This window comes from Marmota flaviventris, chromosome 7, assembly GCF_047511675.1.
Source record: "Marmota flaviventris isolate mMarFla1 chromosome 7, mMarFla1.hap1, whole genome shotgun sequence".
Classification (NCBI taxonomy): Eukaryota; Metazoa; Chordata; class Mammalia; order Rodentia; family Sciuridae; genus Marmota; species Marmota flaviventris.
This window is the reverse complement of record NC_092504.1, coordinates 42,605,484-42,616,895: the sequence shown is the minus strand read 5'-3', so window position 1 is coordinate 42,616,895 and position 11,412 is coordinate 42,605,484. Positions and strand designations below refer to the sequence as shown.

At 41.4% G+C, this 11,412-nt stretch overlaps 1 protein-coding gene and 1 long non-coding RNA gene across 7 annotated transcripts in view; one reads left to right on the top strand and one right to left on the bottom strand.

Annotated features, from left to right (window-relative positions):
* Positions 1–5,570: 5,570 nt before the first annotated feature.
* Positions 5,571–6,825, bottom strand: LOC139706406 (uncharacterized). Its single transcript, XR_011707968.1, has 2 exons — positions 6,287–6,825; positions 5,571–6,118 (listed from the first exon to the last, which is right to left on the bottom strand). It is a non-coding gene; the product is annotated as an uncharacterized lncRNA (long non-coding RNA).
* A 53-nt stretch (positions 6,826–6,878) lies between these two features.
* The window catches only part of Clock (clock circadian regulator), a 111,337-nt gene continuing 106,803 nt past the window's right edge, over positions 6,879–11,412 (top strand). For 4 of the 6 annotated variants that reach the window (XM_071614296.1, XM_071614295.1, XM_071614299.1 and 1 more), the window contains exons 1-2: positions 7,217–7,305; positions 8,237–8,314. The gene's annotated coding sequence lies outside the window, so the exon portion shown is untranslated. Of the gene's footprint in view, positions 7,009–7,216; positions 7,306–8,236; positions 8,315–11,412 lie in introns of those variants that run through there. The other 2 variants (XM_071614294.1, XM_071614293.1) reach the window with 2 other exon arrangements.

Here is an 11,412-nt window from a genome sequence, read left to right as displayed (position 1 = left end):
GGTGACACAGGCCTGTAATCCCAGTGGCTCGGGAAGCTGAGGCAGGAGGATCATGAGTTCAAAGCCAGCTTCAGCAACAGCAAGGTGCTAAGCAATTCAGTGAGACCCTGTCTCTAAATAAAATACAAAAAATAGGGCTGGATGTGGCTCACTGGTTGAGTGCCCCTGAGTTCAATCCAGGTCAAGGAAGAAAGAAATTTCATTTAAGTCAGTCAACATATTTTTAAATCTATTATTTATGGGCCCTGGGTAACGATTCTTAAATTTATAATTATATGCTTTTTCTATGAAATCTCTTACCTATTTAAAAAATAAACCACTGAATAGGATAATGCAATTTAAGTCCTCTGAAAAGTATGTAAAACACATCCCCACTTATTATTGCTTTGAATAGTTCTGCTATTAAGTTAGAAAATTACTAAAATTCTTGCTAATAATTAAACTTAGAGCAGTACTATGACATGTAAGTTTCTAAATCCTGAGATGGGGAGGTGAGAAGAATGTATTGTGGGACTAATCTGTGTTTTAATAGTAATCACAGAAGAAAACATCATAAGTAAATAGTATTAGGACATGGAAGAAGACCAGCACAATGTCTTATCTTGGTGTAATAATGAATATCACTTCCAAAATATCACTCACAAACTTATTATGTTTGTGAGAGAATGTAGACTACCCAAACTACCTTTTTTAAAAAAATAAATTGTCGTTGGACACAATATCTTTGTTTTATTTATTTATTTTTATGTGGTGCTGAGGATTGAACCCAGGGCCTTGCACCCGCTAGGTGAGTGCTCTACTGCTGAGCCACAACCATAGCCCCTAGACTACCAAAACTTCTTAAAACTGATGGATAAATTCATATTCATGATAAAACAGTGGTAGAAATGAAAGGAAGAGGCATATTATTATAAAGTTACATTGTAATTCTAATGCCACCTAATACATATAAATATGAACATTATATTCTCTTCCAGTTGAAACAGGTGCAAAATGTCACCCTAAATGTAACAAAGATTCTTTAAGTTAAAATTAACAGGAAAGCTGAAATAAAAAGTGCATATTTCCCTCTTAACTAAGATCCACCAAGCAGAAGTTTTTATCCACAAGGTTTTAAAGACCTTAACATTTGTAAAAATCTTGAAATTATAGGATGTCAGGACTGGTTGCTATTCCAGCCCTGCTCTTCTGCCATATGCACACGTACATTCTTCTAGCAAGGATTCATGCCTGCCAACATAGCTTACTGCTACTTCCATACACTTCTTCATTGACACATTCTCATTAAAGTAGGATATAAATATTTGTCAGGATGTGGGGAAAATAGATCTCCATTGTATTAAACAAATTTTTATTTGAATCAGTAGAGACTTAAGAGGTTTAAATGGCCAATAATATTCAACCATTTTTGACCTACAGAAGTGGGTATTTCATATTTTTCAGTCTAATATTTTTATCTATTCTTGCCAACTGTTCTACTGAAACTCCTGACTAGACTTTATAGTGCCTTGTGTGTCAAGTGTGGTCCTAGCTAGAATGAGCCCAGGGAACTTGTTAGAAATGCACAATCTCTGGTCCTGTCTCTTAGAAACTTGAGTCAGAATCTTCATTTTAATGAAATCCCCAGGTGACTGGCATGTATGTTAAAATTTAAGAAGTACCAGGCAAAAAAATCCCTTAAATTCAGTTTGAACATGTTCTTTAAGTCTTTGCGCACACTCTAGATTATTAAGTCCATTCAGTTTGAAAGTCCAATCTCAGTTATAAGCCAAACATTCTCTGGCTGAATTTATGACTCAAGGAACTCTGAAGATGAAAATAATTTTTTGTTGTTGTTGTTGTTTGTTTCTTCTGGTACCTGGGATGGAATGCCAGGTACTTAACCACTGAGCCACACCCCCAGCCCTTTGTTTATATATATGCTGTAGATGAACAGAATATCTTATTTACTTATTTATTTTTTATTTTTTTTATGTGATGCTGAGGATTGAACCCAATGCTCCATATGTGCCAGGCAAGAGTTCTACCACTGAGCTACAACCCCAGCCCCCTTTGTTATATTTTATGTAGAGACAGGTCTCCCTAAGTTGCTTAGGGCCTTGCTAAGTTGCTGGAGCTGGTTTTGAACTCATGATCCTCCTGCTTCAGTCTTCTGAGCAGCTGGATGACAAGCATTTGCCACTACACCTGGCTAAGAACTGTTTTTAATCAGTTCTCTTTTCTTTCCCCCTCATGCTGAGAACTGGGAAGGAGAAAAAGGATAAATATACAATCCATATTGCAAATGCTCACTCTTCCATGAATTGTACATTGAGTTCTCCATGGATCAAAATTGGCCCTGTCTCTTCTAATCTTTTTGCTTTCTCCCCCAAAGGTGTACATAGCTTCTTGCTGCTGGAATTTCCTTTCCCCATAAATGTCAAGATGGTTCAAACCTATACAGCACTTTCTACATGGTATCAGTTGATCCTGGAGAAATTTACATATCCTTCTCTTGCCCTTCGGTGGAAGTGCAGATTGTTTTACTTTAGCCCACTCCCTGGTCAGCCATTTCTCTCTAAGTCTTTCTTCCCATGTTCAGGTAAATATAGGGCAATATCCACCAATGTGCTAGTGGATGAGATACCAGTTTCCTGTCTACAATTGCCTCCAGTTTCTCTAGCAGATTCTTTTGGAAACTTTTTCACTTAAGTTGGTGTGGGATGGGGCATAAAAAGGAAAAGCCACAATACTTACCAGAATCCTATGAAGACACAGTTTCAGTGATTTGAAGTTCCCCTCTTCCCAAGCATTGTGCTTATATGGTTGAGAGCATGGAGTTGGAAGTTTTGGCTATGATAGGTTTAGTTTTACTTTGGTCTTTACTCAGCATCTTATACAGGTGTAAGTTATTTTATAGTATTACATATTCTTGTGGGTGCTCAAATACTCAGTTGTCAGTGCAGTATTATTGTTACATCAAATTTCGCTGATTTCAGTTTACCTCTTTTTTTAATAAAAAATTTTATAGTTGTAGATGGACAGCATGCCTTTGTTATGTTTATGTGGTGCTAAGGATGGAACCCAGTGCCTCATACCCTCATATGTGCTAGCAAGCGCTCTGCCACTGAGCCATAGTCCCAGCCCAAGGCTACCTCTTGACAACAGTCTGCCCATAATCATAATTTGGAATGCAAAGATGATTCTAAAAAGTATGTTTACATATCATTTCATTCATTCAATTATTCATTACCTCAGGCATTGGAATGGATGCTGCATATATGGTAGTTAACAAAACAAATAGTTCTTTTCCTACTTATCAAGTGGTAATAGGAATGATAGTTAATAAATAAGAAAACAAGTATTAAATACATGTAATTTAAAAAAAGTATTATGGGGTAAATAGTGGTCACAATAAAAGAGATTTTCTGTGGGTACTGAATAGGGAGGTGGGAGATCTACTTTAACAGTAGTTGTATCTTTGAGATATAAATGGTGAGGAGCCAGCCATGAGATAAGGTGGGGTGGTAGGTCAGGCAATGGAATGACAGGTACTAAAGCCTGGGAGCAGAGATTAGTAAGTTTCTGGGTGGGTGTTACAGAAAAGGGAGAAAATTATAGGATATGAGATTGGAGAACTAGGCAGGGACCAGATCCAAATGGTATAATGGTCACGATTACAGTCTGGATGAAATGGGAAATGAATGATAAAAGGATATTAAAAAGAAACATAATGTCATTCCACTTATATATTCAAAGTAACATTATTTTTAAAAAAATATTTATTTTGAGGGGCTGGGGATGTGGCTTAAGTGCATGTGTGAGGCACTGGGTTCGATTCTCAGCACCACATAAAAATAAATAAATAAAGATATTGTGTCCAACTAAAACTAAAAAATAAATATAAAAAATATTTTTTAGGGCTGGGGATGTGGCTCAAGCGGTAGCGCGCTTGCCTGGTGTGTGTGCGGCCCGGGTTCGATCCTCAGCACCACGTACAAACAAAGATGTTGTGTCTGCCGAAAACTAAAAAATAAATATTAAAATTCTCTCTCTCTCTCTTTAAAAAAAAATATTTTTTAGTTGGACACAGTATCTTTATTTATTTTTATGAGGTTCTGAGGATGGAACCCAGGGCCTTGAACATGCCAGGCAAGCGCTCTACTGCTGAGCCACAATCTCAGCTCCAAAAGCAATATTCTTGTTGCTTGGTAGAGAACAAATTGAAGGGGGTATCTATGATATCTGAAATGTCTAAGAAGAGACATCAAGTAGGTCATTGGACATATGTGTATGGAACCCAAAGGAGAAGTGTAGGCTGGAGTTAAAAAGTTTTGAGTCATTTTAAACTTCCTAGGGTTCCAACAATAAATTGTAAAGATCTACAACCACCATCTTCAACACCCAAGAGATAATTCTCTGAAATGTTTATTCTCACAACTTACAGATAAGAACCCTGACCCTCAGAGGAATTACTTGCTCAGTGTCCCTCAGCTTAGGAAGTTTTAGTCAGGATTTAAGCCTAAACTTTGACTATGAAGTCCACAATATCTTCTACTTCCCTATATTTTAATGGGACTAGAAAGAATATGAGTAATTGACTAAACCATACATTAAAAAGAAATTACTTTTGTTTTCTATTATGCATATCTTAAGCTTCTTATTTTCCAATTCACTCTAAATGGTGCTGGTAGCACTAGGAATGTCATTGACAGGACGGATGAGAGAGGTACTATAAAAGAATAGACACAATTTGTGACTGATGGAACATAGGAGATAGAGGAAGAATCTGAGCAAAGGAGATAAGGGAATTATAGAAAAAAATCATTGATTAAAAAAAATGGTGAACACTTTAATGGATTTCTTATGTGCCAGGTATCATTATACACGCCCCCCCCCCCAATCTTCTTCCAATTATCTCATGAGATGGACTTATTATCCTCATTTTACAGATGAAGAAATTAAAGAATAACAGGGAAGTTGAAAAGAGTTGGAAATGATTAGTTTAAGTGATAGCAAGGCATACATGGAGTGAACAGAATATCTGAATTATGCAAAAAATTGTGTTTAGGCTGGAGGACATTAATTTAGGATCTATGAAACCATGAGACAGTATTTTTGTTTAATGGAAACAGGAGTGGGGAAGTTGGAAAAACCATCAGGAATAACATTTTTCTGGGAAAGAATATGGGGAGAAAGGAGTTTTGAACTGAACTATGGGAAATATATGAGCATTGGCAGAGGACTGAGCAGAAAAATGAGATTATCAACAGGTCTTGTAAATAATTAAACACAGAATATGAAAAAGGGAGGAGTCAGATGAACATAGTTTGATTCTGGTGACTAAGAGGACAATGAAGCCACCCAAAAGGGCAAAGGTATTTTTGAAATATGTATACTAGAGGATGTGAAATATGAAGAGTGATCACTGTCTTCAGGATAAAATCCAAACATCAGACCCTAGAAACATTTAAATTCTCTTGTCTGGCTGCAACCTATTTCATCAGTATTATTCTCTTGCTACCTAACAGTATTAGGACTCTTAATTGCGGGTGACAGAAAACTTGTCATGGTTCTAGCAATAAAACACATCCAAGAATTTATTATTTTAATTGAAATTTCCAGAGCAACCTAGTTTACAATGGTTTCCGTGACATCAAACATGACTTTAGGCCAAATATCCATCTTTGAATCTGCACCACCCCCGCCCCCGCCCCAGGGTACTTTCTCATTAATCATGCATGAAAAGCTGGCTCCAGTCCTCTATTCTTCCAGATTCAGATCCACTGGAAAAGAGGTAACATCCAAGATCAACTCAAATATACTTTCCCCCTGATGTCCTTTCCAGACCATATGGACTGGGTAGAGGGAGGATATTTCTCCAAATGAAATTATCAGAATGGGAGTGAATGCGGAACAAACAGAAACGTCTATTAAAATTCCTTCTACTAAATGGAGTAATTAATAAATCATGCTTTTCCACTTCCCAAAGAAAAATGCTCAGGTGAAAGATCAGGGATCTGGATTAAGTTCTTCAACTCTGATGTTCTTTTTTCACGTGGACCAAGTGTATTTCAAGCATCAGGGGAAGTAATTTCACCTCTTTCCCCAGGTAAGCTTTAAATATTCACACGCTGTTCTAACCAAACAAAAAAAAAAAAAAAAAAACAGAGCAAATTATGATCCTGGTCCATCCTCTTTGCGTGTCCACCTCCCCATCCCTGCACCCAAGTCTTCCATTACACTGTCACTTGGTTTTCACTAAAAGGCCAGCGGGGAAACTGCAAATGAGCAAATACATCCAGACCTGTTGCCCCACTGGTGCGGCTGAAGGTGCAGGTCGTGTCTCCCCAGCCCAACCACCAGCCAGTAAGAAGCACTCGAAGACGCGCGCCTCCAGGGTCACTGATGGTCCAGGAATCTTCGCAACCTCCAGGAGAGGAAACCAGAGTGCTGAGGCGTGTCCATCCAACACTGGAAAAGCCTAGCCTGGACTCAGCAAAGCTCTGCTTTTCGAGGAAGAGAGCATCCCCTTTCTGGCCTCTGGATCTCTTACCCGTCAGGAAGCTATTTCTTCACCTCCTTGCCCAGCATCCATGGTGAAAGTCAAAGAAGCCCCGACCTACCGCTAAAGCTCCCCGGTCCCGCCTCCCAGGCTTTCCATAACCGGTGCCCTCCCGGGAGGCTCAGGGAAGGGGGCGCCGGGAGATCCCGGTTTCCTTCGGCGACCGCAGAGCGCGTACACTCACGGCCCGAGGGAGTCTCGGGCGCCCGGGATTCCCTGGCGCAGCTCCGCGCTGTCTAACGGGGCAAGTCGCATGCGCACCGAGACGCGCCGGGGAAAGCGAGCGCGAGGGGAGGGGCGAACGCAGAGCCTCGGCTGACCGCGGAACCCGGGGGTCACTGACAACGCATGCGCCGGGAGGGAGCGCAATCACGGACTTCTCTCGCGGCTACCGCTTTAAAAAAGGAAACCCCGGGCAGCGAGAGAGCGAGGTAAATCTGGCCGCCGCCGCGTGCGCGCACCCGGTGAGTGGCGCCCCACCGGGTGGGCCCGGGCCTGACGTCCACCGGTTGGCTTGTCCCGGTGGCGCATGCGTGCTGCCGGTGCCGGTGGAGGAGGGGAAGGGAGGGAGGGGGAGGAGGAGCGGGCGGCAGTAGCGGTGAATTTTTGGGGGTGGGTGGGGGCGCCACTCGCAGCCCCAGGTGCTGCTGGCGCTGGAAGCCACGGTGTCTCCTGGACGCAGCCGGTTGGCGGTTCCGAGTAGCCGTAGCCTGAGTCTTGGGTGGGGGAGGGAAGCAGCCGGAGCCGCCGCAAGCCACACGGTGAGGGCGCGGGCAAGGGGAGGGAGCGGGGGGCGGTGTGTGGGGCCGGGGGGCGGCGGCCAAGGAGGGGAAGGCGGGAGCTGAAGCCCAAGTTTTGCGTCTTGCTTAGCGTGCCTCTTCCCGGGAGTTGGGGCGGAGGCCCTCGGGGGCCTCGGGGCTTCGGGGGCAGCTGGGGTTACCTGCGAGGCAGGGGCGGGATTGGGGTGCGCGGCGGGCCCCGGTGACTGGAGGGTGACCGGGTTCCAGCCGGTTCTAGCGGCCGTGCGACCGGGAAAGCTAGCCTGGTGCCGAGAGGGCTTTCGCCCGGGACCCGCTAGGCCTTGTGACCCACTTTTATTCCTGTCACCACTCGGGCACGTTTGGAGCGGCGCCCAATGGGGCGCTGGGGCGGCCAGCTCCTCCGGGGAACCCCCGCCCTCTTGGCGCCCCGGCCGCGCGTCGCCGTCCGCAGTCCGAGCAGCCGCTGCCGCCGCCCGTGGGCTGGTTCCGTTAGTGGTCGTGGTTCCGGGGCTCGGTCCCTGGGGAGCGCGAGGCGCGGGGCGTCTGACTTGAGCTGCGCGCGGCTGGAGGGCGCTGCGCCGGGCTTCCCTTCTGCCCTGACGGGCGCCTCGAGCTCCGATTCGCCGCGGCGACTGGAGTTTCTGGATCTCTTTCCGTCTGCGAAGCTGGCTTCCCTGGAGATGGTCCCGGCGCTCCGGCCGCTGGTGTGTAATCTCTGACCCGTAGAGCCGCAGTGTATTTTCGGGAGGGTGTTTTTCTTTGGTGTAGAAGTCGTTCTGTTGAGAATAGACGGTAGAATCCTGAAAGATGAAAGCCGTGGCCTCTGACCTGGCAGATGACAGATAAGTCGGGCTGTGGTTTTTCGCTGTTAGAATGTCATGCTTAGTAGGCTTTCTAGCCTTCTTAAAAAAATGTTTTCTTTCTCTTGCAGTGAAAGAAAAGCACAAGAAGAAACTTTTACAGTCATTTTGATTTGATTAGTACGCTGATCCCCCAAATCAAAGTAAAGGTAATTTCACTTTAAGATTGCTTTAAGTGATCAGCGGACAGACTTGTGGAATTATTTCTCCCCTCCTACCTGTTTGGAAATCAACATTCTTTTAAAAAAGATGTGATTTATAGAATGAATGGCTTTTTCTGAAACATCCCTCAAAACGACACCTCAAATCTGGTTTGTTTTAAAATCTCCTTCTAGGAAGGAAACTAATTCCTGTGTTAAGTATTTGACCGAACAGAATGTCATTAAAGGTTAGCCTGAAGAAGGCAGACTGAAAATGTGGTAGAACTAGTCACAATCAACTATGGAAAAAGAATGAGGAAACTTTCTGTGCACTGACGTGGAAAGATCTCAAAAATTTGTCATAGAGCAAAAAAAAAAAAAAAACAAAAAACAAACAACAACAACAAAACCCAAAAACCAAGTTGTAGAACAATGTGCTCTTTTATGTGTTGGGCGAGTTGTAATAACAGCCTAAACTTGCATTTGTTCTCCTGTTAATAGAGTAACTAGGAGGATACCAGAAAACTAATAATGATAGGAAGGGTGGGATATAGATGTACCATGTGTATGTCTAGAGTTTTAAAATTTTGGGACTATATTATGGACTAATAAACCAGGTTAAACAAAACTCCACCTTGAAATAATTTAGGTGGTTTTTGTTGCCTAACTGATGGTGATTTTGGCCATTTTCCATATGGTTTTTCTTAGTGTTAGAATAAAAAAACTGAGACAAAAAAAAACGTTGATTTGCCTTGTTAAGGTAATTAATAACCATGTTTACCTTTGGCACAACAGTTGGGTTATGCTGCTTTCTTCAGAGTATAGTTTGTGTTACCCCTTTTTTCAGGAGTTAGAATTGTATAAAGTTTTGCTTTTATTGACTTCAAAATTTGAACACTCCATTGTAATGATAATAAAATGCTAATAAATTTAATTGTCTAAATTAGGGTGCTTTTCAGGTTGGGAAACTTTTCTTTGCCTTAAGGAAATCAGTCATGAATTGCAGTGAAATATAAATTTATGTGTGAGAGTGTGTGTGTGCTCGCATATACACACATGCGTATTTATTTCTTATGAGAAATAAAACTGAGAAGCAGTGTTATGTTGGCTATGAATCATTCTAAGCATTGTGTTAATGATTTTTTAGTTTTGTCAGTCTCACCTTTTTAATGAAGTTAAGACTGAAAAACAGGGTTGTCAGAGTGGATATAATTTTAGGGAGGGCCTACTCAAACTCTCTCTGTGACCTAATATTATATAGTCAAAGTAGTTAATAGAGGTGGTTTAACAGTTGCTGTGTGCATCTTTAGTAATAATGATCTTTTTTATTTTGTAGGCTAGGTAGTAGCCACAGTAGTACAGAATGACACTTTTCATTTGAACTCCATGTATGTAGATCTTTTCAATCTTTTTAACAAATGAAATAACATTTCAAAATTTGATTTTTAAAATTACAGAAGTGACACTTATGAAAAATTAAAACAATATAGTGTATTTATAATAAGCAAAAACCCTCTTTATACATTTCCATTTCTGTCTCACATCTCTCTTTGGAAACAATCACTGTTATCTTTTTGGTATATATCCTAGTTCTTTTTATTTACAGATATATCCTTTTTTAATCTTGCAAACTGAATTGGTGTGTTCATGGTTTGTTCTGCTAGTTTGTCTCTATTCTGGACTTTTTTTTTTTTTCTTTCCTAACTACAGGACAGGGAAATGACCTGGAGTATGTCAGAAAGTTTAATATGTGATAAACCCCTTAGGATACTCATCTTTTTACTGGTGAGGGGCCAGTCGGTTTGGAGGTATTTATAGTTTGCAGGGAAATCAAACTGATGTGAGGTTTATCTGTATAGATTGAACTCATGTAGACTGAAGTCAGCACGAAGACTTAGATTCCATGATTTTTTTTTTTTTTTTTTTTATAGGACTCTTTGGAGTTCAACTTTTAGGGACTTCTTTAGTTTGGTTTATGCTTAACTGACAACAGATAAATAGTACCCAACCCTTCCACTCTCACAGAACCTACCTCCTTCTTGTTTTTTTTTTTTAAACCAAGTTACAAAGAAGTTCCAAGTTATTTGAAACTTTTCAGGTGATAGAGATTGCAGAAAATTCAAAATATTAAAACTATTACTTACAACTATGTAGGGTACGTAGAAAGGTGCAGTACAATTGACTCTGCAGTACAGTTGAGTTCAGTGATTAATTCTAATAAGATTAAAGAGCATGCACATTCATAGTAAAACAAGATTTGAAAAGATATTTTAGAAGAAAAAGGTACACTTGTACATTGCTGGTGGGATTGCAAATTGGTGCAGCCAATTTGGAGGGCAGTATGGAGATTCCTTGGAAAGCTGGGAATGGAACCACCATTTGACCCAGCTATTCCCCTTCTCAGACTATATCCAAAAGACCTAAAAAGAGCATACTACAGGGACACAGCTACATCAATGTTCATAGCAGCACAATTCAAAATAGCTAGATTGTGGAACCAACCCAAATGCTCTTCAATAGATGAATGGATAAAAAAAATGTGGCATTTATACACAATGGAATATTACTCAGCACTAAAAAAACAAAATCATGGCATTTGCAGGGAAATGGATGGCACTAGAGCAGATTATGCTAAGTGAAGTTAGCCAATCCCTAAAAAACAAATGCCTAATGTCTTCTCTGATGTAAGGGAGGTGACTCAAAACAGAGTAGGAAGGAAGAGCATGAGAAGAAGATTACCACTAAACAAGTGAGAGAGGTGGGAGGGAATGGGAGGGAGAAGGGGAATTGCACCGAAGATGGAAGGAGACCCTCATTGTTACACAAAATACATATATGATGGTGTGAGGGGGAAGGGAAAAAAAAGAGAGTTAAGTGTCACAGTAGAATGGGTAGAGAGAGGTGAGGGGAGGGGAGGGGAGGAGAGGGGGGAATAGGGAGGGCAGCTGAATACAACTGACACTAGGATTGCTGTATGTATACACATGGATGTATAACCAGTGTGATCCTGAAATCTGTAAACACGTGGAAAAATGAGAATTCATACCCTATTTGAATCAAATGTATGATATGTAAAGATCATTGTATTGTCTTGAGCAGCTAATAAA